The sequence below is a fragment of the Eubalaena glacialis genome, chromosome 4 (genome assembly GCF_028564815.1).
Source record: "Eubalaena glacialis isolate mEubGla1 chromosome 4, mEubGla1.1.hap2.+ XY, whole genome shotgun sequence".
Lineage (NCBI taxonomy): Eukaryota > Metazoa > Chordata > Mammalia > Artiodactyla > Balaenidae > Eubalaena > Eubalaena glacialis.
In genome coordinates this window covers 112,703,723-112,729,598 of record NC_083719.1, presented here as the reverse complement: position 1 = coordinate 112,729,598, position 25,876 = coordinate 112,703,723, and the positions used below count along the sequence as shown (strand labels likewise).

General features: G+C 50.1%; 1 long non-coding RNA gene across 2 annotated transcripts; it reads left to right on the top strand.

The window, feature by feature from the left end:
* The first annotated feature begins 304 nt into the window (after positions 1-304).
* LOC133089957 (uncharacterized) lies at positions 305-25,876 on the top strand. 2 transcript variants are annotated; one of them, XR_009700768.1, is made up of 4 exons: positions 305-449; positions 16,781-17,112; positions 19,880-19,964; positions 25,805-25,876. It is a non-coding gene; the product is annotated as an uncharacterized LOC133089957 (long non-coding RNA). The 2 variants fall into 2 exon arrangements; XR_009700769.1 differs by lacking the exons at positions 19,880-19,964; positions 25,805-25,876 and adding an exon at positions 18,791-18,921.

The following is a 25,876-nucleotide window of genomic DNA, read 5'->3' as shown; positions in this document are numbered from 1 at the left end:
GCGCAAATTAGCTGTAGCCGGGCGGGTACGCCGGGGGCTTTCGAGGGGCAGACACGTCTTGAGATAAGGCCAACGGCCGGCCGGGCCGCAGTGACTCAGCTGCGGCGGCTGCAAGGAAGTTCTGCGAGCCCCGAGGAACGGGACACAGGAGGCGGGGCCCAACCCGGGACGCCCCGCCCAGCCCCAGGGCTCCGGGAAGTTCCGGCCCACCACCCCCAGCTTCCCAGAGGCGTCCGGATTTCCCACGGGTTTCCCCATCTGCTGCAAATAGTAACAAAGGCTGGCACTTTCAGAGCGCTCACTAAGTGTTAGGCACTTTGCCGGCATCGTGTCTTGTTACCTCCATCAGGGCTCTGAAGCAGGCGCCACTATTACCTCCATTAAGAGACATGGAATCTGAGGTTCAGAGACGCCGAGCGACTTGCTCAAGGTCACACAGCTACTGAATGGTAAGGGCCACAGTTTCCAAACCCCCAGACACCTCTTGCCCCTTCCCAGCTCCCATGTCTCCCATGTCCTGCCCCTCCAGGTGCTAGCAGGTCCCCTGGGGGGTGCCTCCCTAGGCAAAACCAGAAACCTGGACATCCCCTGGTCTGGGGCTAACTCAGTTCAAATATTAATCATTTTGAGGCAATTGCAGTGGTCTTGATTACGTGTCTGCTGAACTCCCAGCCTGGTTTCAGGTGGCGGCAAAGTTTCCCAGCCCTAAGTTTCCCTTTGACCTCCACTTTGAGGGGAAACTCCTAGGAACAGGGCTATCCCCGGGGAACACTGCCCTGACAGCACCCAGCTCTGTCCTCTGGAGAGTCGCAGTCTCCAGAAAGCCCCTGCCTTGCTCACAGATTAGCTCCCCAAACCTGGGACCTTGCCAAGTGAGAAGCTGCTGGCTGGCCCCTGCCTGTGTGGGGTCAGGGCCAGGACTGTGCCACAGAAAGCCAAGTCTGAGCCCCAGAAGGGGTGGAGAAGCAAAGAGCACCCTGGGGCTGCCCTGGAAGGTAGTGAGCTCCCTGTTATCTAGGGTGGCGGAGCACCTGTGGAAGAAATGATTCAAAAAGAGGGTGGGAGGAGATGACCTTTAAAGCCCCGAATTTCTCTATTCTATGAGTCAGGCAGTGTCCAAGTGAATGGCTTGTTCTGACAGCTGCTTAAATGGAAACTTTCCCAGACTCTCCCACTTCCTTCCCCTTTGACCTCTTTCTGCTGCGCTCCATGATCTTCCTTCTGGAGACTCGGAGAATATTGGAAAGAAGATGACGCCCATGCATCCCTGCCTCAGTTTGCCACTCTGTCCCAGTGGCCATTGTGTGGGCTCTGGGAGGCTCTGATTCATGGGAGAAAGGAAGGAGGAAAGGAAGGAAGGAAGGAAGGATGGAAAGAAGGATGTATTTTAAGATGAATGACTGCCTCTGGTTGAGCTGGTCTGACCTGGGCCCTAGTCCCAGCTCCAACCTCTTCTCCCAGATATGTGACCTTGAACAGGGTCACTTTACCTCCCAGGTCCTCTGCAAAATGAGAGAATTTTAACATCAACCAACCTTCCTGTGAGGGTAGTTGGTAGCAACAATGAGTGACCACCATGGGTAAAGTCTTCCCAAGCACAACTGTGTGATGGCTCTCAGCGGGCAGCCCAGCTCTACAGGCAAACATCATTCTTCGTGGTTCTGTTTGAGGAGGTAAGTCCGCAAGGACAGGCAAGTTTTGGTGGGAGAGAAGGGAGAGAGAAGGGGGCCTGAGCAGGGGCTGCAGGGGATGGGTTTCCTGCAGTGGGAAGAGCTGTCCTAAAGATACTACTGTGTATCACCTCTGCGTGCCAGGCATGGTGCTAGGGGCTTCACACACATTGTCACATTTAGTTCTACCTATAAGGTAGGTACTAGTATTATCTCATTTTACAGATAGCAATATCAAGGCTTAGAGAGGTTAAGACACTTGCCAGTGGAGGAGCCAGAATTCACAGCCAGGCTGGCTGACTTTGTAGCCCTGTCCTACCCAAGTTCTGACTTGGGTCCCTTGCCCCTTCCCACAGCTGTCTTGGAGGCTGGTACCCAGTGGCCTGTCTGATTGTGCCGAGTCCTCCAAGATCCCTCCCCTTGCCTGGCACCCTCCTCTGCCAGCTGTCCTGTCCAGTCAGAGTGGCTTTGTTCAGCCAGAGACAGTCTGGCATCATGGCTGTGTTGGACCTTGTACAGAGAGACCAGGGTTGATAGGGGCTAGGATCAAAGCCCCAAATTACAGGAGATAAATAAGATGTGAGGGAGGGGTCCTGGCTGGTGCTGAATCTTGCACAGCAAAGGAAGAAAGGAAGACTGGGAGGCAGGCAGCCACCTCCGCCTACCCTGCACGCAGAACTAAGAAGTGACCTTGGGCACCTGAAAGCAGCTCTGGTTCCATAAGGGTTGAGGAAGGTTTTAGACAGTTATTTAGGAAAGCTGTAAGACTTGAGGCTGCCCTAACTATAAGATGATATTGGAGGACCCCAAGATCTTCCCCAAACACCCCCGCACACATATACACACACTCTCCTATCAGAGTCAAGTCTGGCCTGGGGCATCCCCTGGTCAAAGCGCTGCCCTGCAGTCCTCCTGGCCATCCTGGAAAATCTCTGTCCAGTGGCACAGAGCCCCCAAAGGGGGCCCCCTTCCCCTTTAGTAGAAGAGTCCCCTCCTTGCCCTCTCACCTCCACTCCCAGTCAACTCTTCATCTTTTCTTGGAAACAAATCGCTCCCAACTTCAAAGCATCATAATTCCCTACAAAGAGCAATCTCAAGAATGTCAAGGGGAAATTATTGAATTATCCTGGTTGGCAGAAAAATCTAATTTATAGCAAAGCATTTCTCCTGAAATCTTAATAGATTTTTTTTTTCCTCCAATGGATTTTAATGTGCAATTGTTTCCCGGGCTTGGAAATTTAGTTTGAAGCACTGACATAGCTTTTCAGTTCTTGATTTATTGCCAGCTCCCTGCTTTTGAGCCTGATAGTAAACCCTATCCTAAAACATCCTATTTTCTCTTAAATGTGAGAGGACTGCTCTCTCTGTTCAGCCTGCTGGACCAGACATCTGATGGCACTGCCACCTCATTAAGGGTGTGAGGGAGTCTGGAGACCTGGCTGAACCCTCCCTGCCCTCCTTGACTGGCTCTCAGGGGAAAGTCCCCACCTTGAGGATTTTGCTAGCATGGAACCTCAATGCCATGTGTATGAGGATACCACTGGTCTCTGGGGACCGGTCGGGGCAATGGAATGGCTAACCTTCCTCTCTGCCCACTCCCTGCCTCCTAGCCTATCAAAGTGCCTGGCGCAAAATAAGGACTCAGCCAACAGGTGTCAGTTGAAATAGAGGGTGGCATGGCTGAGTGTCAGAGTCCTGCTTGGGCCAATGACAGCTTAGGCTCCCATTAGCAAAGGAATGTTGTGTTGACATCTTTGCCCAGGCTACAGTCCGTTGGATTGGAATCATCTGGGCATAGCACAGGGTGCTGGCAAGGGTGCTGCCTAGATAGAGGTCTCAATTTATGGGGGCATGGCCAGCACTGGGGAAGGGGGCTGGAAGGCCCAATGGCACCAGAAAAATGCATCCTCCCCAAAAGATGAGAAACTCACTGTGCCCCCAACCACCTTTCAAGAGTATCTGACTAGAGCAATGCTTAACCAGAACTCGCTAATAAGGAGAGCGGGCTTTTGGAATGAATGACTGGCAGAGAAAGGAGATATTTAGGAACAAAGCCAACTTCTTTTGAGCCCTTGGAATGATAATATCGATTTTAAAGATGCAGAAACTGAGGCTCTCAGAGAGGGGCAGAAGCTCACGAAGCTCTGGCAAGTAGCCAAAGTGACACTGAAGCCCAGATGTTTGACTCCCTGAGGGCTCATCTAACAGCGTGGGAGGCTGTATCAGGGTTACTAGCCTGACCCTACAGGACCTAGCAAAGATCAGGATCCTTTGGGAGGGCGGGGGTTCCTCAGGCCCCTATGGAAGCTGCCCTCCATCCAGTTTCAGAGCAAGCTGACAGGCCCATGGGGACTCCATCCTAGGTCATGGTTGTTCTCTGGAGGTTTCTTCTAGCAGTCCTCCTATCCCTGACCCCATCTTTCCAAATATCCAGAGACCCTAGAGATTTCAGCCTCTTTCCTCCCAGAGATTGCTGTGGTGGCAAGTGGGAGAATCACCTGGCCAGAGAAGGGTGGTGAACAAGGGGCAAGGGGAAGAGGGTCTGCACCTTTCCACTCACTCCTCTCGGTAATGTGCCCTTCTCCATCTCTCCCTGACTGCCTGACCTTCTATCCTCAGGGAATTTGGGTTTCCTCTCCCAGGGCATTACCAGGAACAGAGAGACAAATGGCCTGACCCCTGAAAAGCTCTGAGGGGCTCCCTAGGCATGGAGGGCACACCCTGGCCAGGGTCTGGACATGGAAGTAGGGGGAGCACTAATGCCCCCAGGAGAGCCACAGGACACAATCTCATGGGCAGAAGCGGCCTGGCATGTGGGTTACATTGTTTACCACACAGAGTAGGATGGCAAGCAGGGATGGGCACTTCTGTCCCACACCCAGAACCTGAGGCAGAAGGGTGGTGGGAAGGGAGGGGGCGGTCCCGACTTCGCTAGCTCACCTACTGGCTCACCCTTGAGAGACCAGGGCTCTTGGCGGTGGCTGAGAATGGAGATGAAGGTGACAGTAGGATTTAGGGCAGCCCTTGGAGCCGTCAGAGGTGGCTGCTGGGAGAGCACACTGGCTGAGTCTCCCCTGATGGCCCACCCCTCTAGCCATCAGCCCCTCTCTTGGTGCCTCTCGTGGGTCCCAGGCCGGCCTCACCCCACAACACTTCTGCACACGGCCAGGCCCAGCCCCTGCCTGAAGCGGACCCTGGACACTTAGTGAGGCCCCTCCTACCCCATCCAGCTCTCTGGAGCAAATCTAGGAGCGCAGCCAGGAGTGGGTGGTTTGAGGGAGCTCACAGGATTGTGGGGAGGAGGATCGGGGGCAGGCGTTTCTGTGTGGCTTCAGGGCAGAACCAGGCCTGGGGCTGAGCATCCTAGAGACCCTGCTCCCATGAGGAAGGCGTCCTCACCACTCAAGCTGCGAAAGCACAGAACAGGAGGCATCATGGGGAAAGAGCGCCCTGCCAAAGGGCTCCTCCCCTAGAGGCCTGCCTCTCCAGGCTACACCACACAAGCTTGTGCTCAGGAGAGGGGGAGCTACCACCCTGGTGAATCCACTCTGTTCCTTCAGATTTAATGACTCCCAAAATGTCATCTCTGCTGGGACAACTCCCTGGCTCTGTCCCAGCCAGCTGGAACCCCGGTCACCTCTTCCCTCCCCAGTGCTCGTCCCTTTACCCTTTGGCAGGCCTTAACACCAGACATGGCTGTGAGCCAGGCTCAGGAGAGCTAAGCGGTGGGTGGGTGGACAGGAGAAGGAAACCTGAGTAGGCTGGTCATCTGATCCCAGCTCCTGGGAATGGGAAGCTCATGAGAGGCCAATACTGGGACCCTTCCCTGAGTGTGTCAGGGAGCAGGCTTCCAGGATGGGGGCCGCTGCGGCACTGATCGACACTTTCCAGAAGGGCACGATAGGGATCAGGGATGAGGAAGCCACTGATGGGACCCCAAACACATGGCAAGTCAGTCTTGGGTAGGTCTGGGGGCTTTGAGGGTCCCAACTGGTCAGCTAGGGGGGCAGATCCAAGGGGGTTTCTGCCTATGGCTCCCTGGTCGCAGTTGTAGTTTGGTAAGATGAGGTGTAGGGCAGCCCAGCTCTGGAAGGAGCTGTGCCCGGTCAGGGCCTTGGCCCCAACCTTGAAAGCCCCCTGTGCCACAGCCCCTGCTGACCAGCTATTTTGATCAGACTGTGGGACAGGGCCCTTTTCCGGCGGTTCTGAAGCTTTGCCCTCTGGTGAGTAATTTCTTGGAGTTTGTGTCTGGCATCAAGATCAGAGGTTTTGCTCTCCACCTTCTACCTCTGAAGGAATCATGAAGAAGAGCCCTTCTTGAGGGCCCTGGGGGATGCTTCTGATCTGAGAGAGGGCTCCAGAGGCAGGATGAGGGGCATGTATGGACCTGAAGTGCTTGGGGCAGGAGGCTCCTGTACCGGGTCCTCCAGCCCACGAACCTTGGCGTGGGCTCCCTGGGTCTGAGTCTGACAGGCACCACAGGTTGATATGCTTAATAGCGGTCATGCAAAAGGCACACCTGCCACCCAAGCCCTTGGCCGCTAGCCCATGCCTCAGTCCCACCACCTCTCAGCACCGAGCAGACTCACCAAGGGCAACCTGGAATGGCTGGAGCTCCAATTGCAGCTGGAAGGTCAGGGTTAGACTTGAAGAACTTTCTGAATATAAGAGCTGTGATGTGTAACCAGCAAAGGTGAACTGACCACTCATCTCTCAGCAACCAGGTGCCAGACTTGTCCCTTCAACCTGTCCCGCCACTGGTTAGATCTCAGTAAATGGTATTACCAGTCACCTATCCACCCAAGACCCCTGGGCAGCGAGCCCCTCAGCCCCATGTCCAATCTAGCCACAGGCCTTGGCATCTCTCCCTCCCAACACCTCAAGAATCTGTCCATAGCCCTCCACCTCCACTACCACCACCCAGGCCACGCCACCGCCACCTCTCTTCTGGATGCCTGCAGCAGCCTCTCACTGTCTGCCTGCTCCTACCCATGCCCCCTGCTGTCCATTCTTCACCCAACAGCCAGAGTGAGCATCTCAAAATGTAAGTCAAATGGGTCTCACTCCTACTACAAACCCTCCAGGGCGCTGTGATCCCCTTGGGTAAATGTCCTGCCCAATCTGACTCCAGCCCCATCTCCTGCTACCTTGACCACAGAACTCAGCTACAGTGGCCTCATTCTGTGTGCCCCTAGCTTGACTATGACTCTTCCATCTCTCTGGCCTCTTAACTGTCACTTACTCATCTTTTAAGACTAGGAAGACTTTTCAATCTGCCAACCCCCTCCAAGGCTCTGAGAATCCCTGCTGAACCTGAATCTATCCCCCCAACACCTGTCACCTCTTGCTGTCATATTTCTTTATTCTTGAGTCTACCTACTTGAGAATGACAGTCACAATCTAGACCACACACATAGAACAAGACATGTGAAATGACCACAAGTTAGAGAGGTAGAAATAAAGGGAGGTTGGTGGTAGAGGTGGGGAACAGACAGCCCCCTTCCTTTGCCCCCATCCCTCCCACTATCTCCTAGGGTCATGAGTAAGCTCTCAGAAGAGGACACTTACAGATTCAGGTGCCTACTCCCATTCAACTTTTTCTTTTTTTATTGTGGTAAAATATACATAACATAAAATTTACCACTTTAACTATTTTTAAGCGTATAGTTTAGTGGCATTAAGTAAATCCACATTGTTGTACAGCAATCATCACCATCCATCTCCAGGACTTTTTCATCATCCCAAAATGAAACTCTGTACCCATTAAACAACAGTTCCCCATACCTTTCTCCCCCTAGCTCACAACCACCATTCTACTTTCTGTCTCTATGGACTCTACTCTAGATAGCTCATACAAGTGGAATTGTACAGTATTTGTCTTTTTGTGTCTGGTTTATTTCACCTAGCATAATGTCTTCAAAGTTCATCTATAGTGTAGTATATATGAGAATTGCCTTCCTTTTTTTTTTTAAAAAAAATTTATTTATTATTTATTTATTTTTGGCTGCGTTGGGTCTTCGTTGCTGCACGCGGGCTTTCTCCAGTTGCAACGAGCAGGGGCTACTCTTCGTTGCAGTGCGCAGGCTTCTCACTGTGGTGGCTTCTCTTGTTGTGGAGCACAGGCTCTAGGCACACGGGCTTCAGTAGTTGTGGCATGTGGGCTCTAGAGCGCAGGCTCAGTAGTTGTGGCACATGGGCTCAGTTGCATCGCGGCATGTGGGATCTTCCCGGACCAGGGCTCGAACCCGTGTCCCCTGCATTGGCAGGCGGATTCTTAAGCACTGCGCCACCAGGGAAGCCCCTGCCTTCCTTTTTAAGGCTGAATAATATTCCATTTTATGTATACACCGCATTTTGTTTGTCTATTCATCCACTGACGTACAGTTGAGTTATTACCACTTTTTGCCTATTATGAATTATACTGCTATGAACACAAGTGTAAAAACATCTGTTCAAGTCCTTACTTTCAGTTCTTTTAAGTGTATACCCAGAAGTAAAATTGCTGGATCATATGGTAATTCTTTTTAATTTTTTGAAAAACTGCCATATCATTTCCCACAGCAGCTGCATCATTTTACATTCTCACTGGCAATGCACAAGTGTTCCAATTTCTCCACATCCTTACCAACACATGTTATTTTCTGTTCAGTTTAGTTTTTTGTTTTTTAATAGTAGTCATCCAAATGGGTGTGAATTAGTATCTCATAGTGATTTTAATTTTGAATTTCCTAATAATTAGTGATGTTGAACACCTTTTCATGTGTTTACTGGCCATCTGTGTATCTTCTTTGGAGAAGTGTCTGTTCAATTCCTTTGTCCAATTTTAAATTCGGTGTTCGTTTGTTTTTTGCTGTTGAGTTGTGGGAGTTCTTTATATATTCTGGATATTAACCCCTTATATGATTTGCAAATATTTCTCCCATTCCATGGGTTTCCTTTTCACTCTATTGGTATTGTCCTTTGATGCACAAAAGTTTTTAACTTTGATGAAGCCCAATTTATCTATTTTTCCTTTTGTTGCCTGTGCTTTTGGTGTCATTTGCAAGAAATCATTGCCAAATCCAATGACATGACATGGAGATTTTCCCTTATGTTCTCTTTTAAGAGTTTTATAGTTTAGCTCTTATGTTTAGGTCTTTGATCCATTTTGAGTTAATATTTGTATATGGTGTAAAGTAAAGATCCAACTTCATTCTTTTGCATGTAGATATCCAGTTTTCCCAATACTGTTTGTTGAAAAGACTGTTCTTTCCTCGTTAAATTGTCTTGGCACCCTTGTCAAAAACCATTTGACTATATATGCGAGGATTTATTTCTTGGTTCTCTATTATATTTCATTTGTCTATATGTCTGTCTCTATGCCAGTGCCACACTCTTTTGATTACTATAGCTTTGAAGTAAGTTTTGAAATCAGGTGATACGAGACCTCCAAGTTTGTTCTTTTTCAAGATCGTTTTGGCTATTCAGGGTCCCTTGAGATTCCATATGAACTTTAAGATGGATTTTTCTATATCTGAAAAAAACATTGTTGGGATTTTGATAGTGATTGTATTGACTCTTGTGAGTTTGTTTAAGGAGGGCCTGGGCCAGCTAGGGTGTCCCAAGGTGACCAGGAACCAGCAGTGCAGTAAGGATGAATGGTGGTCTGAGCAGAAGGAGAAGGCACAGACTTAGCACATTGAAGAGTGGGGGCAAGGGGCTACCCTTCTTTAAAATACTGAAAGCTTTGGCTCTTCCCAGGTCTCCATCAGAGACAGGTCTCCATGGCAGGAGTTTACCCATTTGTATAATGGGCATTGCATTCCTAAGCCACTGAAAAGGCTCCTCCAGAATCAAATGCCTCCTCCTTTTCCTCGTTTAGGTCTTTCAGCTCTTGAAAAACCTTATTGATTTATTAGGACCTGGTACTCCCTATCCTGGCTCTTAGGGATATTAGCGCAAATTTTGATGTGGCTGAGACTCTGTCTCACTCCAACCCCTGACCAGGTCATCCTTCCAGTCCAGCCAGCTACCCCTTCCAGGAGGAGCAAGTTCCCTCAAGACTGTGGGGAATAGGAATGTGTAGTTCTGGGCCCTCAAGGAGAGGATGGCTGGGCATAATCTCTTCGTGAAGATTATAAAGATGGTGTCCTCATCCTGGTGCATCTTATAAGCAGATCTGGACCTCAGCAGGTGAGGTCCACCTGCAGCAGTGAAAGCAATGGTGGACACAGGCAGCCTTCTTGTGCAGCCTAGACTCTTGGGAGATGATTCACTGGGCCCTAAGCCATACCTCTGGCTCTGCCGCAGAAAAACTCCTACACTCAGTCCATCACTGAAGACAGACAGAAGGATAAATGAGTAGACTCTGAGCCCCTGATGGGGCACCATTCCCAGTTCTGAGCTGTGACACTCATCCACCCTGCCTGCCAGGCCATGGGAACACAGGAGAGCCTTTACCGCCCTAACTCTAGGAGGCATGGCTGGGGCTTCTGGCCACGCATCCTTCTCTGGAAGGGGTTGTCTAACTCCAACTCTGACAGAGGGCCCAGGGGTTCCTGGCACAGCCTGAATTTCTCTCTCAGTGTTCATATATATGTGACCAGGGGTCAGAAAATAAGGTCCTTGAGCCAAATAGGAACGTTTATCCCAGTTGTTTTTAAAGCATCCCAAACTTTATCAGGCTAACTGGAGTCATTTTAGATACAGAAGTAAAGCAGCCAGCAGGGAACATTCTTCCTATTTCAGAGATGAAACGATAGAGGCCTAGAAGGTTACGTCAATGCTGGGAAGGGTCTCATCCAATTGAGCTTTTGTTTTACCAAGTGAAATCTATCTGTCTGTTCATTCATGCATTCATTCAGTGCCTACTACTGGGCAGGTCCCTTACCAGGGTCTGGGGATACAACAGTGAGTAGGACAGAAACTCTCCCTCATGGAAGTCTGCTGGGGGAGGCAGATGGTAGCAAACAAACAAATAAACAAAAACCCCTAATGAAGGGAAAGAAGTAATGGAACATGGGTCTATGGGAGTATTTAACTAAAGAATCTGACCTGGATCAAGAAGTCAGTGAGATGCCACAGAGCAACTAAGCCCGTGCGCTACAACTACTGAGCCTGTGCTCTAGAGCCCATGAACCACAACTACTGAGCCCTCGTGCCACAACTACTGAAGCCCATGTGCCTAGAGCCCGTGCTCCACAACAAGAGAAGCCACCGCAATGAGAAGCCCACGCACTGCAACGAAGAGTGGCCCCCGCTCACCGCAACTAGAGAAAGCCCGCGCAGCAATGAAGACCCAACACAGCCAAAAATAAATACAACAAAAACATAAATTTATTAAAAAAAAAAAAAAGTCACGTGTTCCCTGAGAAAGCAGAGACCTGAAGGACGAGTCAAAAAGACACAGGGGAAGGGGAAGAGTATTCCAGGCAGAGGGAACAGCATGTGCAAAGGCCTGGGGGCTGGAGGGACAGGCCCAAAGAGGAAAGGTCACCTGGGGAGCTGGAGACCATAACCAAGGGTTTGGGATTCCTACCTGTATTCTTCCACCATACCCCACAGCCCAATGCCCATATGTTTCATGGCCTCAGATAACACTCTCAGCCCCTATTGGGCTGCTCACTGCATCCGCAGGTGCCCAGGAGAGCTCAAAGAAGGACCACAGAGTATAGAATATCAGAATTGTGGAAAGAACATATAAGGTGTATCCAACTTTGCTGAAGCCCCTTCAGGCCCTGTGGCTGGTGGAGGCCTCTGGCTTGAGTTAAGACTAGAGGCCAAAGATTGAGTGCTGAGTAGAAAAGTTTTACTGCCAAACAAAAAACTGTTCCAGCAGAGAGTCTAGGTTGGGGAAGGGGGAGAAATGGGGTTGGTCATGAACTATCTCTGTTCTGTATTCAAAAAACAAAGTTTCTGAGTGTTGCTGATTGACTGGGGATATCTGGCTTGTAGGTCAGGGGAGCACTGGGTTGGCTGAGAGTGGTCGGCTGTGGACCTGGGGTGTCTGCTTCAGGATTATGGTGTCTAGCAGCCTCTGTGTGTACATGATATGCCCGAATCAAGATTTGGGTGCCCAATCAGGTCTGCACTGATGTCACCAGGCTAGATGGCCAGATTGGGGCTTATCACTGGCCACTGGCCTTCAATTCTTTACGTATGAAAGTGTGTGGGGACCTCCAGATCCCTACACCCTGAGTCCAGTCCAGTTAATAATTGTTTGCTGAATGTGACTGTCGATCTGTGATCTATGTCCTCAACACCTAAGCCAGGGTCGCCTTCCTCTTCCTCACCCCCACATGCTGTGTTGAATTCTATTTCCTCTCATCTTCCACTGTGCCTGCCCTAGTCTAGGCTACCATTATTGCTCACCCAAAGGCATTCATTTCCTCCAAACTTATCACCTCCAGCTCATGGTCTATGAGTCATCTGTCTGAAATGTCACTTATCTTCTTAAAACCTTTCCTTGACTCCCTTTGGCCACTGGGACAAAGCCCTGAGGTTTGCACACCCAAGCAGTCGACCTCTCCAAGCCCACCCCCTCCATGTCCCCCTCACACCCTAGGCTCAGCCACAGTGAATTTCCAGTTTCTCCAAAGTCATGCTCCCTCTCACTGTTAGGCCTTTGCCAGTGGTGTTCCTTCTGTGTGGAATGCTGTCCTCACCTTCACCTGGCCACATCCTGCTTATTTTTTAAGTGTCAGTTTATATGCCAATACCTTGGAGCCTTCCCTGACATCTCTAAATTGGGGTTAGGTGTTCCCACCTTGGTGTACCGCAGTCCCTTCTCTTCCTTAAATATTTATTTGAATTGGAGTGTGGGGGAGAGATGTGGTACCTCGGGTTATTTAGGGAAGACGTCTATCCCCTGTTGCTCAAACTGCCTAGAAACATGGGCTGGAACCTCTGGAGAAGGAGATGCCAGCGCAGCCCCGCTTCTGCCACTAGTTCCTACTCTAAGGAGGGTGAGTAGTCCCTTGGGTGGATTCTTCTTCTGAGCCATGCTGTAAGGAGACCCACTGCTTCGCCAGCAGGGCACACGGTGGGTAGAGGGCTCCAGGCTGACCAGCCAGAACATTGGACCTACAGGGGCCAGGCAAGGGCCCAGGTTGGAGAAAGGCAGGCCAGCGTTCAAACTCTGCGTCTCTCCATCTGACCGAGTGACCGTGCCGTTAAAGCTGCCTGACTTTCCGCTCAGCTCAGCCCGGGCTTATAGTGGGGGTTGTGCTAGGCCAAGAGGATTCTCAAGCAGCCTGGCTGCCTTTTGAACTTGAGTGTCTAGCTCTTGGGTGAACAGAATGAATATCCTCCTGTGAACTAGAAATGCCTCCCTGGGGCTCTGTTCTTTGAAAGAAATCAAGGGGTCCCACAGACTGACCTCGAGGCCAGTGATTTTTTCCAAAGTCAACACAAGTCACCACTCTCTGAAACCTTCCACCAACTCTGCTCCTCCCCACCACCACCCTGCCACCGCCATGTCAAGTGGTGATGGAAAGTTCTCAAGGGCCCCCTCTCCTGTTGTGTAAAACGGGCACCCATGTGCATGCCTGACTGTTGACTGGGGTGAGTTCTAGGGAAAGGAGAGTTGGGATGACACAGTCATTTTACTGTGTATGCTTCTATAATGTGGGGATGTTTTTACAAGCATGTATCACTCCTATAATAAACGATACAAATCTAGTAAAAAGTTCCATCTTGTAGGCCATAGGTTCGGAGGGCAGAGGGTGACAAGGAAGACTTGATAGGTGAGACGGCACTGGAGCTGGGCCTGGTCAGGAGGGCAGCAGCGGCAAGGGGACCTTTGGACCCGGTAAAGGCAAGATCCAGGGCTCAAAGATGAGAGAGCTTTAGGGGAAGAGGACAAAAAGGATGGGCACACACTGGGCTGGAGGAGGAGTTTATGGAAGACTGGTGAGAGGTGAGTTAGTACTGTAGTGTGTAGGGCCTTGGATGCCAGACCAAGGAGTTTATATTAAGGGGTTTTTGAACCAGAGAGATGTGACCTGAGCTAGGCCTTGGGGCTGGAGCTGGCATAGGTGAGAGAAAGGCCAGGCCTGCCAGGAGGCTATTTGCATATCCCAGTTGAGAAGAGCAACAGTCAGGGGAAAGGGGTTCCTGGATGAATGAGCTGGGCTGGCCAGGACCTCAGCACTGATGACCCACCCGCCACCTGCACCACAAATCCTCCCAAAGCCTCGCTGGGCACTGGCAGCTCTAGCCAGAGACAGGGTGACATCCCAGTGTAACTCTGGTTCAGTCTCACTTGCCCACCTTGACCCAGAAAGGAGGTGGACCTCTTGGGGCCTCCAGTTCCTTTTGCCTTCACAGAAGAACTCCAGAGCAGCTGTTTGATTTTGGGTCACCTGGTGATTCATTTGCATATCACGTTTTCCTGGGTCCTAGAGGAAAAGCAAGCCTGTACACCACCAAAAAAGTTACTAGGATGTGTCAGCATGAGCCAGATGACGATTCTTACACTGTAGGGCCACCTGCAAGATGCAGGACGGTGCTTTGGCAATGCTGGGGGTTCCCAAGGGTTCCAGAGAGGCCCAGACACCTCAACGGCCTGGGTCTGACAGCAGGGAGGGTAGGCTAGAGTGCCCCACCCAGTGCACCTCCCAGCCCTGCCTCCTGCCCCATCAGAGGCTGCTGGGGACAGTCATGCCTAAGGGGCCATCCAAGGTCACTTGAGGACCTACATAGAGATGGACTGGGCCTTGGGTAGGTTCTTCAAGATCAAAGAACCCTTCTCCTCTTCATAATTATGGTCCCCCCCCGCCCCCCATTATGACCAGCTACCAAGGACTCAAAGTTGAAAGAAAACCCAACGAGCAGGGAGGGAGCATCTTCTCCCCTCTCTGACTCCTCTGAGTTGTTTAATGGAAAGAGATCAAGGCTACTGCACCCTGAAAGGGCCCAGAAATTTCAGAGTCTAATGTACACATCAGGCAAGGAAAATCTCTTCCTCTACCGCTGGTGGTCTCACAGCTAAGAGCTCTGGGGCTTGCTGTTCCCTTTGCCTAGATTCCCTTCCTCACCTGGCCCCACCGTGGCTGAGGAACTCCTGTTCTTTCTTGCAGGTACCACCTCTTCTGTGAAGTGAAGCTTCCCTTTACCACTCTACTAGCACATTCCCCTCCTCCATTGTTTCTGTGTCTTGTATTTAACCTATCACTGCATATTGCACCCTCTGCTGTTTTGCTTTATTTATGGTCTGGTGTGATGTCATATGAGCCTTCCTCTGCTCTGTGTCCCCAGGGGGTAGCCGAGTGTCTGCCTCATTGAGCAGGTGCTCACTAAGCATTGCTGCAACAGAGCCACAAAGCACAGTCCTGGATTTCCCAAGCCAATTCCAGGCCACTTTGGGATGCTTTACCCTTCCTAACTACCCCCTACCAGCCCACCCTTAGCCTCCAACACCCCCTACCCCCACCTGAGGTTGGAGCCTGATGTCAGCCACACCTGGAGGTGTCTTTCTTGAAAGGTTCCTCAAAGTAGCAGTCTGTAGAGGTCCCCCAAATTCTCAGTGACCTTGGCACTCGGGCCAAGGCAGAGTGGGGAAGGCTGGAGCTGTGGTGATCCCTCACTGCTCTGGAGGTTGACCCTTGTGCAGCAGCAATGTGGTGATGATTGACAACCCATGTACAATAAGAAGCATGGGTTGTGACCTGGGTGAGTGAGCATGCTGCCTACCCAGGGTGTCCTGACACCCCATCTGGAGATGGCCTGGTGTGGACTCAGGACCCAGGACGTGATCCAGCTTGAGCTATGGGCAGGGCACGTGAGACTAGCCAGGCAGGTAGGAGACTGTAGTCACCCTCCATGAAGCGAGCACCTCTGAATCCTCAGTCCATCTCTTCCACCCTCAAGATAAGGATCCAAGGTCCAGGCAGGCCTTGGCAGTGAAGAGAAAGCCAGCCCCTGCCACAGGGGCCTTGGCAGTACCAGCTGCCCCCTTGGGTGCCCCAGCTGTAGGCTTCTTGCTCCAGACTTTGCATTCCTCTAGGATGACAGTGCCCTCTGTCACCAGCCGCTCGGCCAAGTCAGAGCCTTGCCCTCCTTCTGCCAGGGCAGCTTTTCTGTGGGCTTCTCAAGCCTTAGAATTCTCTGGCTGGCTGATGGCTCATCTTCTGCTTAGCCAGGCTCCAATGTCGGGCTCACCCCCAGCTTGAGTCAGCACCCAGCTGGCTGCTCAAGCCTTGGCTCTGGTCTCTAAGAGGTCTCTGGGCAAATCTGCAGCTCAGCTCTAAACACTTTTGCATTTGGTCTCTGGTTCATTGATCAGGAATCATACGATCTTTTAAAAACACAGCTGGTAGAGTTGCCCATCTGGGCTTCTGCATTTGGATCATAAGTTGGGCTGCCTAGAATTTATTTAAACCTGCAGGTCTGGGTGCAGAATGAGGCTGCTCTCACAGTGTCTCCTGTGATGATCTTCTCATTTTCTGGATCATCTTAATTCTTGGGACCACTCTTGGTTGGGTTTCTAGGACTCAGTCTATTTTTAATGTTCATTTGTCTCCTGAGTTCTTCTAAGGACTATTTTCTCTTGACACTGAGATTCACTAATTACAGGATAAAGCACTTATCTGCACTCCTCCCCTGTCCCTGCAACACACACACACACACACACACACACACACACACACACACGTTTCCCAGACAAGATGGGTCAGAAGTCCTTAGCCAGGTCAGTTACCCAAGATAGTGATGTCCTCTGTGCTCCCCTCCCCACACCATCCTTTGAAATATACACAGGACATCGATGATGTGTCAGAGACTGCCAAGTGTCCCCCAATATCTGGTCTAGCTGAGTACATGGCATCCAAAATAAATACAAAATTTCCCAGCCTCCTTTCCAGCTATGTGACTAAGTTTTGGTCAATAAGCTATAAGTAGGATAGTGTATGCAACTTCTTGAAAGGCATGCCCTTCTTCCTTTCTCCTTTTTTCATGCCAGCCATAAAGTACCTTCTGTGATGTGACAGCTGGAGTTAGAGCAGCCATATTAGAATATTAGGATGAAGCCACTCTCTGAAGATGGCAGATGTGGTAGCCCAACTTCCAAGATGGCCTCCAGTAATTCTCAACTACTGGTATGTCCTTGTTTCATTCTTTCCCGTATTCAACAGGACTGACCCGTGTAACCAACAGGATATTGCAGAAATGATAGTGTGATTTCTGAGACTACTTCATAAAGGACACTGCAGCTTCTGCACTTGTTCTAGGCTAGTGGAAGCCAGCTGCCATGTTGTAAGCACACACAAGCAACCCTATGGAGGATTATAGGTGGTGAGGAACTGAGGCTTCCTGCCATCAGCCAGAACCAATGTTGCAGTGCCAGTCAAGCCATCAAGTGACCACAGCTCCATTCTGACATCCTGACTGCAACCTTATGAGAGAGCTTAAGCCAGAATCACCTAGCAAAATTACTCCTGAATTCCTGACACACAGAAAGTGTGAGGTAAGAAAAGCTTATTGTTGATATAAGCCACTGAGTTTTGAGGTAATTTGTTACACAACAATAGAGGAAAAAAACAAAATAGAAGGAGCCTTGACCCTCTGAAATTGTGGAGGGCCATAGCAACCCTTACATTTACATCAGACTTTTTTTTAAGAGACATAAACTTCTCTTATTTTCACAACTATTATTTTGAGTTTTCTGTCATTCCTATTCCTAGTCTTATTTTGGAACTACTCATTCAGAAACTCTTTTAAGAATTGCTAGCTGGAAGTGCCTTTGGAGGCCATCCCCGTCATTCCTGCTGCCAGGGGCATGTTGAGGCCTAAATCTTCCCAAGATGATGGGTAGTTAATGTCTAAAAATGTCTGTAAAAGGAATTTTATAATGAGGACCACTGGCCAAGGATCAGGAGACCTTGGCTCCACTCCCTCCTGAGTGCTATCATTTATTTAACACTTTGGTGACCTTACCTGGCACAGAGGGACACTGTCTTTATATGGGATGTCCATGAGGCTCAAACAGATGTGTAAATAAGCAATTTGGAGAGTGCCAAGCTGCTCTACCAACTGAAGAAAGCACTCTTGCTGTGGGTCTGGCTGTTTCTGTTTCTGGATGGAGTTAGCCTGCCTCAGCATTTACAGGTGTTCCTTTCATGGACCAGCTTTCAGGTGTGCATCTCTGTGGCCTAACGAACAAATCCTCACCAATGATGAGACACCCTGCTCAGATCCATTCAGCCATGGCAGCTGACAGGGCTTTGTGATGGCAGTCCTGATGGTTAGTCTAGTTTTTAACTAAAGCACTTCTTCCCATTGCCCTGGTTGCAAGACAGTGGCCAGCCCTCTGACACTTTCTCTCCACCCCATGTCCTGCTTTGTCACAGACCACAATTTCCAAGTGGACTAACCATCCAACATGATTCCTGACCCCCAGCATCACAGTTCCCGGACCTGCTTAATGTTCCTTACCTTTTCCCATTGGCTCTTGCCACACTGCAGGATAGCCTCTCTGAAATCTTAGCCTCCTGAATTCTACCAGAGGCCTTGACCTCCTGCTTTCTAGATTTTTCCAGTCTGCTCTCCACTCCTGCTCTTGCACTTTAACAAAGACTTTCTGTCCCGAGAGGCTTCAATTGATTCTCCAGTCTGGCCGCATCAGAGTCATCTGAACAACCAACAATTTTCTTAAACCCTATATTAGTTAGGATAATGCTAGATGCTATAACAAACAAATCCCCAAATGTATATTGGCTCAGACAATATAGTTGATTTCTTGTTCACAAACAACTCACGTGGGTGTTCCTGATCAGTGGTGTGTGTCCTCCAAGTGATGATTTAGGGACCGGGATCCTTCCACCTTGTGGCTCTGCCATCTCCAACATGTGGTTTCCAAGGGGACCTCAAACTAGAAGAGAAAAAGAAGGGTGGAGAAGGCACATCTGCTTCTTAACTATTTGGGGCTGGAAAATACATGTCATCCCTGATCAACATTCCATTGGCAAGAACGTGTCACTTGACTCCTCTCAGATGTAACAGATGTGAGAGGAGGGGTATATGCTGGGAAATGTAGCCTCTGCTGGGAAGCCCCTTCCTAGCCTCAACTCTGTTCTATGGCAGGGCAAGGGATACACTTTTTTTTTTTGGTGAACAGTTAGCTCTCTCTGCTACACACTCAAAAGGAAATGAACCTTCTGCCACAACTGTCTTGTAAGACTGCAGCCCAAGTACTACAGGCCGACCAACCTTCCTGCCTTCTATGTCCTGGAGAAGACCCTGAGGACAGGTCAGTGCCAATGCAGATTTATGACCTCCAAAGCCACCAGGGCCCCTGTATTGCTAGGCCTAGGTCAGATTCTCTGGTATTTCCCCTAACAGGTGTTCCAAGCATCCTCTCCTTGCCCTCAGCCCCTTCCCCACCCTCATTCTCAGCAGGTGAGAATTTTAGGGCCGAAGGGCATGATGCCCCTCCACTTCTTCCCCTGCCCTCTCCTCCCCAACCACACTCATGTAAATTTGTCTGTGCCCACATTCCCTCCAGCTTCACAGCCTGAACTGCTCCCTAGATTTCAGACCTGTGTGTCCATCTGCCTCAGACTGCTTCCACCTGCATGTACATAGGTACTTATACTCACCATGTCTCAAACTGAACTCACCATTGTCCAGCCCATCCCCCTCCCCCAAACCTGCTTCTCCTCCTGCGGTTTCTTTCTCCTGTGATGGCGACACCCTAACCACATGGTTGTCCTTGCTGAAAATCTGACGGTCATCGTTGTCTCGTTTCTCAGGTTAAATCCTGGCCAAAACATTTCTTCAATCAGTTCCTTCCACTTGTTTTACTCAGTTCAGGTCATCACTTCCTGCTCAGATGCCTGTAGCCACCTCCTAACAGGTCTTTATGCCTCTAGTCTGTTCCCCTCCAACCACTCTTCACGGGCAGCCAGAGTGACAGTTCTACAGTACAAATCTGACCACAGCACTCAGTTTCTTGAGTGAAGTATGGACTTTCTTCTGAGGCCCCCGAGTCCCCACATGACTGGCCCCACTGCAGCCAGCCCCTTACTTTCCATGGCACTCCAGCAACACTAGACTTTCCTCTGGCCATGCCCTGAGGGTCCTTGATGCCACACTGCGGTCATGGGTGAGCGCTGCTAGAATACCCTTTGTTTTCCTCTCTCTGTTCTTATCACACTCCTTGGTAAAGCTCTTTTTGTGTGTCTGCTTCCCAACACTGCAAGGGCAGGAGCTAACTCTTTGTCTCATGATTTCAGTGTCTGGGACAGTGCTCATCATACAGTAGGTGCTCAGTACATGCTCAGTGAATGAATGAAGATGGTGGAAAGGAACCCGTTGAAGGTATGGAAAATCTTGATTTAGATACGCTTGCCTTATGCTGAATGAACATTTCCTTCTCAAGAGAGCCAAAGTGTGTGTGTGTGTGTGTGTGTGTGTGTGTGTGTATTTATCTGTGAAATCTGATCCTTTGCCTGAGAGCCTCCCATCAATTAATCATGACTGGCCATTCTGCACAAAACCTCTTCTCCCAAAGCACTTTGCACAGAGGGGCTGAGCTCTCCCATCCTGCCAGTGCTGTGGGCTTAGTTCCTACCACATGACTGGCCTGGGCAGTAGACTCACACCCATGCCTCCCACTGGACCTCCATGGGGACGAGGGAGGAAGCCAGAAAGGAGCATGGTCCCCCATTTTTAAGATAAGAAAACCTGTTCATAGGAGATGAGGTGATTGTACAAGGATGCAGAGTGAGGCAGGTATTTGTTCTTTTCTACTGTATCATAGACCCACTCTGCCCCCTGCTCTCTGCAGCTGACATAATGCCCCGTGGTGCCAACACAGACCCTGGGCTCTGTGGGAAACTGCCTCAGACACCACCCCAGCTCCTTAGGTCATAATACGTCTTGCATGTCAGCTACTCCCTTGGGTAAGGAATTATTGGAACAGACACTACCCAAGCTGACGCCAGCATAAAGAGGACTCCCACAGAATCCAAATGCACGAAGTCATCCCAGGAACTGGAAGCTCATTAGACAAACATTTTGTCTTTTGTGCTGGACTACAAGCCCTTTCTCCCTGCATTTCTAATTTCTTCCCTTTTTCACAAAACCCTTAACCATCTTTTACAAGGCCCAACATGACCGCCAGTCCTGAGTCAGCCTGACTCACAACTCCAGGGCCCGCAACCAAAGAAGCAGAGTGTCAGGGCCTTGGGAGCACTTGGCTGGCTCAGCCTGGGTGATTGTTGGTTCTCCCAGGCTAGGCTTTCAGCCCTGGCCCATCACCTGGAACATGTACAGCATATCAACTGGTACAAACAGGGCAGCAGGGGTTGTCGGCAGGCGAATTCCAAGGAGGGATGTAGGTAGGGAGCCAATTACAAGTGTAGGGAAAACTGTGAAAGATGTTGAAATTTAGTGGTTGTCCTGAATAACTTACCCACCTAGGTTCTTTCTGCCTTTTGTGTCTTTGACTAGATATTTCTCAGCTCTAAACATGGAAGTGAAGTTGTAAAACCTTGATAGTAATGCAAATAATTCCTGTTCACAGTTATACAGATTGTGTCTAGTGGAAGACAATTGACTACTGCCTTGTGGATTCTGACCAATTTTGCATCCATTTCTGAAATGATTTCAGCATTCCTTATCTGACTATCATGTGTGATAGTTTGAGTTCTCCTTTGAATTGGTTGTAATGTTTTAGTGGCTCTCTCATTAATTAATGGGTTAAAACTAAATCTTTGACACATATTAATTTTATATCTTGGGACAGACATGATTATATCCTCTTTTAAAATTTATTGTTAAATACAGACAAATCTTGTGTGATCACATACTCCAGAAATATTATTGATGCAGAGAAAAAAATTTAGGATACACAAGAAACTGTTAGTGTTCACCTGTGGGGAAGAGGGAGGGAGGAGGCACTTACTTTTCATTTTATATCTTTTTGTACTATTTTAATTTTTAAACTATGTTAAAAGAATTTCAGTGGAGGTTGGCCAGGCAAAGGTTTAAGGGCTGTCTGTTTTCTTTTTTTATACTTTTCTCTATAAAAAAAATAATAACATTAACTATAATTATTTGTTAAGCTGTACATATGGTTGTTTGGACTTTTCTGATTGTATATTATATTAAAAACAAAAACTGATACATGTTAAAATTTAAAGGAAAAAGCAAACCAAATAGGAAAAACTACATCTTGGCATATTGCTCCAAGCCAGCCCTGGGCAGCCAGTGGTGGTTACAATGTGCTGCCTGTCCTCAGGGAAGAGGATAAGCTTCAGGCTCCACCCACAGGCCAAAGGGTTCCAGGCACCCTCCCTCCACACACACCTTGTGTCAGGGGTTGTGCAGGTGAGGGACCTTCCTCACTGTTCAATACCTGTCGCATCCCCTGCCTTCCGCCTTCCTGGCAGCCCAACTCAGGGAACACTGATGGAAGATCATTCCAGAATGGGAACATTCCTTCCCCCTTCCCTTCCTCTCCTGACAACTGAGAGGCATCCCGCCCTCCCTGGCTTGCAGCTGAAAGGGAAGAATGACTGCCAAACCACTGCTTGCACAACAGTGTACTTCTGAGCAGGGTACACACAATTTTTGTCAGTTGAATCCTGTCTTCCTCCTGACTTACATGATGGTCCAGATATGCTCTGGCTTCCATGCTCATGGGTGGTTCACCCACTAGTAATGGCTCCCAACACTTCATATTCTCTGTGTTCGTTAACCAGCCTATGAATTGGCATTTTTTTAAGTTCATGAGGATGGAACCTTCCTTCTAGGGAATTTCCCCAAGCTTGGATATTTGTCTCTGCTGTTTTCTTAGTGTGTGTGTGGTGAGGGAGGCAACACCCACAGGCAGTGGGACCATTTCTCAGCCCCAGGAGCCTCCCCTGACCTTTGGCATGAGCGTGTGCAGTCCCTTGCATTGGGCACATCTGCACACAGGTGCCTCATTAATGAACTCTGGCCTAGGAGGACCAAGGAAGAAGGAAGGCATGAGCCTCCTCTCACGTGCTGAACACCTGCAGCTAGCCTGACTAGAGCTGACCCTTCCCACACTTACCCACTAAGCACAGAGTTACAGTCACCCCTGAATCCTGGGGCTGCTGCCCCATGCACTCCAGAACACTCTCCTACGCAGCACACCACTGCCGTGGGGAGGGGGTGTCTTTACGCCTAGTGCCACTACTTTGGATGTTTGAGCCCAGACACTCAATGTCGTATGACTACATCACTCTCTCCCTTAAGTCCTTCAGTGGCTCCCCATTACCTGCAGGATCAAGTCCAAGCTCCATGGCCTGGCCTTCAAGCCCTTTGCTTCACAATCTGGCCCTAGGTATACCTCTGGCACCATCTCCCTACACCATGTACCCCACTGTCTAACCACTCATTCAGCCCAGGCACACTGGAGTCCAACTTCTGTGTAAGTCTAAAGGCTGTTTTCCAAGCCCTTGTAGCTGCCCAAAATGCCTCATTTCAGAGTTGCATTATACAGATGCAGATGCAGGCGTGCCAGTGCCTGTTCTAATGCAGGGCCTTACCCTGGTGCTCACACCACCCCTGAGGCTGCACGTGGCTGAACGTCGCACAGCTCACTTTCCAGAACGGCTCTCTCCATGGGAGCAGCTGCAGATTCCTCCCACCTCCCCAAAGCTCACTGCCATGGAGCAGAGGCAGTTGTATTAGGACACATCACAGCATCTTGCTGCCAAAGTGACAGCTACAATTATGTTTTGGCTGACAGCTAGAGATGAGAGAACGTACAAACAGCCAAGGCCTCATGGGCCTTCATGATTCAGCAGTTTGTGCTGTATGTCCAGCTGGTAGGTGAGGTGGGCCCAACCTGTCTGCCGTCCAGGCCCCACCTTGGTGGGCAACCTGCTGGCTACAGACCTCAAGTTAATACCTGGGGCCCTCAGGTGAAGTCCTCCACTGGGCAGTGATAGTTAATGCCCCCAAGGGCCACCCCAGGCCCAGAGGAGTGGAAGAGTAGAGTGGTCAAGCCCAGGCAAGGCCCAACCCAAAAGACAGGCACTTGATTCCTAGGCAAGCGCAGGGGCAGGCAGCGCAAAGGGCCAAGCTGCCCAGGGGTGGACTCCATCATGCTGGGCAGCCTGATGCGGGCTGTGCTTGTGAGGGACAGAGGGTCTCTCTTGAGGCTCAGGGCACCACCTCCCTGAGGAGCCTCAGGGCCACAGGCTATGGTGTCAGTGTAGGGCCGAGACGCTGCAGCAAGAACAAGCACGCAGCAGTGGCAGCTCCCACTTACTGGGTTCTTCCACGTGCCAGGCACTGCGCTGACCGCTTCACATACATTCCTTCTCTTCCTCTTCCCCGCAACCCACTGAGGTAAGTTCTGTTATTGCCGCCACTTTACCAGGGAGGAAACTGGATCTAAGAGAAGAATGTGATGGTGGCCACATGGCTGGCAAGTGTGGAGATGGAATTTGAGCCCAGACAGTCTGGCTCCAGAACTCAGTTATGCCTCATTATCCTGGTTCGACCCTTTCAATCCAGTCTTAGTTGACAAAGCTAAGAGACCCCCAGCACATTCCTCACAGAGTGTGAGTTGAGTTGGGGCCTCCAAGTACACTTTGGCCTGGAAGCCAAGATATTACCAAGGAAAATAAACAACAGCTATTTCAGGTGACAGGTACTGGGCTATGGAATGGGGCGGGGGGGGGTGAAATTTTAAAACTACCAGGATTTCCTCATTGTACGTATTTGTATGTTCAGCAGAACAAGCGTCATCAGGAAGCTGCTGTGTGGCCAGTGTTGCCCCTGGAGACAGAGGGCAGGAGCAGGAATGGTCCTTTCTCTCTGACCTGCAGGCCTCCTGAGCCCAGGGCTTGCCTCTTACTCAGCCCTGACCTGGGCTCTGGCTGAGGCCCTGGGAGGGGTGGGCTCAGGGTCTTGGGGTTCTCTGAGGAGCACTGCTGCCCTTCTTAGGTCCCTTGTGAGGCAGAACCTGCCTGTCCTCACATCCTGCCCAAAGGCATGCAGATTGGAGACAGTAGGCTAGCAACTCTGTTCTACATGCTTCCAAAGTGAGCGTCTGAAAGGCCAGCAGGGCTGGGACGCGGGAGTGTTTGTATTTCAAGTGGCTGCTGCCCATGAATCACCAGTTTCATTCTGTGCTCTCAGCTCCACAAAGGCATCACTTCCACCCAGCCTCACATGGAGCTGGCGGCCAGAGCCTCTTAGTGGGGCTATAAATAGCATATCATCAACTCACCTCTCCTGAGCTCATCACAGGCTCTTAGGTTTACTGTGTGTCTTCCTGCTGCCTGCACGTCACCATCACTCAGATTTCCCAGGTGAGGCCTGGCTGAGAGACCCAAGGCACACTCTGGGGGCTGCAGGGTTTGGGTTCTCAGAGCTGTTCAGGGTGACAGTGAGGGCAACGGCAGACTTTCGAAGAGCTCGGCATTTAACGTGTCATAATTATAATCTCGGGTCTCTGAGATCCTCTCCAATTAAACGCAACAGCAAGGGACTGTCATTTCTCCAGGAGTCCTAGAAATAAAAGGCAAAGGACTCATCAAGACACACCCAGAGAAAGCCACCCGGAGTGGATAGCAACAAATGAGAGGTTTCATGCCTTCCCGTGGACTTGTCTCCTAACACTGAATGAAATACTTTATGACTCTCTGGCTTCAGAAGTGAGATACACTGAATGAAATACTTTATGGCTCCTTGGCTTCAGAAGTCAGATCACATTTTTTTTAGTATTACTCAGAGCTACCATTATGGAGTGTTCCCTGCGTGCCAGGCTCTGTGCCCAGCCTTGGCATACAGCATCTCATCAAGTCATCACAACAACCGTATTGAGTTAACTGCTAGCGTCACTGGCTTCTGTCAGTGAGGAGGCTGAGGCTCCCAGAGTCACAGGGACAGGGCTGCTGGATTCCAGAGCCCAATCTCTGAACCACCACACTTTCTGCCTCCTGCCGAAGAAGACTGTTTGTGTGTCCACGTCCGTGTCCATATGTAGCCATGCATGTGTCCGTGTGCGTGTGCAGCTGGAGGGATCTGAATCGTTGTCTCCTTTTCCCAGCTTCACATACTCCCCTCCAAGTGGAAGCCAGATGCTTGCAGTCATCTTCCCCCAAGTCCCAGGCCCCTTTGGCATCCTAAATGTCCCCTGTTGCTATCTTCTCCTACATCTGATCTTCTTCTAGGTTCTTCTGCAGGAGGGGCCCAGCCTCCATTTGGCTCTCCAGGCCCAACTTGATGGTCTTCCTCATGCCTCC